The 3,687-nt window shown below is 47.5% G+C and overlaps 1 non-coding gene across 1 annotated transcript; it reads left to right on the top strand.

Moving 5' to 3' along the window:
• Nucleotides 1-2,545: 2,545 nt before the first annotated feature.
• Nucleotides 2,546-2,730, top strand: LOC138223516 (U2 spliceosomal RNA). Its single transcript, XR_011181922.1, has one exon. It is a non-coding gene; the product is annotated as a U2 spliceosomal RNA (small nuclear RNA).
• The last annotated feature ends 957 nt before the right edge of the window (nucleotides 2,731-3,687 follow it).

Below are 3,687 nucleotides of genomic sequence, written 5' to 3'. Positions count from 1 at the left end.
CTAGAAGAGTAGTCGGGTTGCTCTGATTGAGTGGTGGGAAGGTTTGAAGCGTCGGCTTAAAAAGGTTTCTCAACAGTATTGTACATTGCGTGCACGCAGAAAGAATGTGGAAGTGAATATGTTGCAGAATGAGCTTCAAGAGATCTACGAGAAGGGGCACAAGGGCTTACCCTTTGACTCCCAGAGGGCACAAGAACTAAAGGTACAGCTGAAAGGAATCCATGTCAGCGGAGCACGTGATTTCTTGTTCAGTTTGGGAAACCTTTTCACAGAACAATCTGAAGAAGTAACAGGTCAATTTTTTAGGTCTGTTAGGGCGAAACAGGTGAAGAGGAATTTTGAAGGTATCAGAGTCGGGGTGGATACAGTAGTTAGGTCGCCAACAGCAATGGTGGAGGCTGTCTCACGGTATTACGAAACCTGTTTTTAAGAGGAGTTTACTGAGACAAAGCATATGGAGGAGATTATTGGTCGTGTGACAGGAAGAGTGGGAGAGCAGGGAATGGATGGTCTGGATGATGGCATCGGATTGTTGGAGGTAGAAGAGGCCATGCATAGTTTGAAGAAGGTTCTGGGTATCGACGGGCTGCCCGTTGAATTTTACTGGTCTTTTTGGGATCTGCTTGGGCCTACTATGGTAGAGGTGTTCGATGAGGTCTTAAACGGTCGGGGGATGTTCGAAACTATGAGACAGGGGGTTTTGGCCCTATTGTATAAAAAGGAAGACCCTTTAGATTTGGGTAACTGGAGGCCAATTCAACTTTTATGTACAGACTAAGATTCTTGCTAAAGTTTTGTGCAACAGATTAAAGCGTGTCTTGCCAATTTTGATCCATCCCAACCAGACGTGTGGGGTGATAGGGAGGTCCATGTTTTGGAACCTGAAATTAACTCGGGATTCCATAGCTTGGGCAGAAGACAGGAATTTGCCTTTGATGGTAATAAGTTTGGACCAAGAAAAAGCCTTTGATAAGGTTAACCTGAATTTTTTATGGGGATTATTGCTGAAGTTTCGTTTTAGTTCTCGGTTTGTTGATTGGTTGAGATCTCTTTATGTTAATGTGGGTTTTAGAGTGTGTATTAATGGGCATTTGGGAGAGAAAGTTAAAATTGGGAGAGGGGTAAGGCAGGGGTGTCCGCTGTCTCGTTTGCTATACATCCTGTATGTGGAACCTTTATTATCCATGGTAAGATCTGATAGCAGGATAGAAGGTCTGGTGGTACCAGGGAGTGCAGGCTGCCAAGTCAAGTTAGCGGCCTATGCAGATGATATAATGCTATTGTTGAATTCTGAGGAGAGTTTGCTGTTCGCTATGGAGACTGTGGGCAATTTCAGTCAGGCGACGGGCTCTAAAATAAATCAAAACAAGAGTGTGGTCAATCTTTTTGGGAAATGGAGGAACAAGCCTGAGGTGATAGGACAAATGAGGGTAGAACCTGGATCGATAAAGATCCTTGGGGTTGAATTTGGACGTGGTAGACTGGGAGTTCAAAATTAGGAAACGCATTTAAACCGTGTCAGCCATAAATTAGGATTATGGAGAAACAGATGCCTATCGTACATTGGGAAGGTTTTAGTTATTAAAATAGACATACTCCTAATGTTAGTTTCCCTGGCGAACGTTTTCCCAGTGCCCACAGGTTGTGGCAAAAAACTTACGAGTTTAGTGTTCCAGTTCATTTGGAGTGGAAGGTACAAATATATCAAACGGGTTGATATGTACAAAGGGATCCATCAGGGTGGTTTAGACGTGCCAGACCTTCCATTAAAACTGAATGCTATATTTGTGGCTGGTGTATGCGAGGCGATTTACAAGGATGTGCAGCAAGAAACATCAACACTTTACAAGGCTGTGGTTTGCATGGTCAGCTAGGCCTTGGTACTATGAGCGGGCGGCAGGCTGGTTAACGAAATATTCCGGCGATAGGGTGGATGAGAGCTGTGTGCGACCGAGTGCTGTATGAAAGAGCGAGAGAATGGTGCGTGCAGAAGGAGTACCCCAGCACAACAATTCCAGAGTATCGGTGGAGGTTTTTACATGCCAGGGGACAATACACGATAGGATGAAAGACCTGAATTGGTTGCGCGGGTGGGGGAGACTTTCTGTGCGGGAGTTCCTATATAAGCATACATTGACAAGATCCCCAGTGTTTGAGTCAATCGCTTTGGGGTGTTTTGGGGTTGCTGGGTGGCTCAATTTGTCTGGAGTACACATCGTGCCCTGTTTACTGACTTGTGGCCAGGGTTTCAGGTGGTTCTGTGGGGGGTGGAAATCCATGAAAGGTGATGTAAGGATTAATTTTCTATTGTGGTTTGTCGTTTGTTTAATTAAACTAGTAATATGGAATAATGAAAATCTTTTGGTGAAATTTAGGGGTGATGAGGTGATGGTGGGGTGCAGGGGATTAGTGGGAGAGTTCAATATGAACTTTGTGGGTTACAGAGATACGAGTGTAATAAGTGGGGCTAAAGAGCGGTGGAAGACCTTATAGAAGTTGGGGTGATGATGGTATGCGGATTGCTACATGAGTTGTGTATGATTTGTTAATTTTTGTACTTTAATAAAAAAAACAAAAAATGTTCTTATCAGTTTAATATCCGATACGTCCCCCATCGGGGGACCACATATCAAACCGATTTTTGGAACAGGGAGCTGGATCAGGAGCTTGCTGCGTCCTCTCCACATATCAGCCCGGTATTGCAGCGCCTCCGGGAACCGTGCACTACCTTCTCTCAGCGGTGAAAAGACAGACGTAGCCAGCCAGCAAGCAAGCGAGGTAGACTGGAGCTCCTTCTTCTCCGGTCTCATCTCTCGTCCATCTGTGTGTCTCTGTGTCTCTCTCCCCCCCTCCCCGTCTCCGTCGCCGTCACCGTCCTCCCTCTGTGCACTTTCCCGCGCCTCGACTTTCTCGTGAAGCAGGCCGGCCCCCTTTTCAGCTCCCTTGCGTTTTCCCTTGTGTGTGTGTGTGTCCGTCCTTGCAGGCGGGCCCCTTTCAACAGCCGGGCATTTTCCCTCAGAAAAAGTGTATATACTACGTTTTTTGTTCTTTTCGGCAGGCAGGCGTGTGTGTGTGCACGTGTCCCCGTCCCTCCCGAGAGAGAGAGCTGCCCCTTGCCTCTGCCCACAGGTGCTGGCGGTCCACTTTCGCTTGCAGCTCGCTCGGCGCAGCTGCTTCAGGTGGGAGGGGCCTAAGCTAAGGAGGCTGAGCGGCTGAGAAAGGCGGAGGAAGAGGAGGGCGGAAAACCTTACTAGAAGGAACAACCCTTTCAGAAGAAGGCAACGAGAAGAGGAATCCCGGAGAAGACAGCAGCGCCCAAGAAGACCTGAGGTTCCACCGGAGCCGCTCTGGGTTGAGCTCAGGGGGTGAAGGTGGGGCTCCTGGATGGCGACGTCACCGACTCCGGGTGAGTTGCCTTCTTATTCGGCAGCCGGGCGGCCTCTGTCCCGTGAGGCTTTGTGTTGAAGAATGCTGAGGATCACATTGAGTGGATGAATTGAGGGCACTTCGAAAGGAAGATTTTGTTCCAGGCACTAAATGCTGAGTGGAAAAACAGCCTAGGAGTCCAAGATTTTCAGTCCAAGTATACTTTCAATGTGACGCTTACCTCCGATGCAGAATGTTCCAGGATATGGTATGAGGCTGAAAGGAAGAAAGATGAAGAACCACTGGTTAAGTTTTACATCG

This window comes from Lepisosteus oculatus, chromosome 16 (assembly GCF_040954835.1).
Source record: "Lepisosteus oculatus isolate fLepOcu1 chromosome 16, fLepOcu1.hap2, whole genome shotgun sequence".
Lineage (NCBI taxonomy): Eukaryota > Metazoa > Chordata > Actinopteri > Semionotiformes > Lepisosteidae > Lepisosteus > Lepisosteus oculatus.
This window is presented reverse-complemented; position numbering and strand designations above follow the sequence as displayed.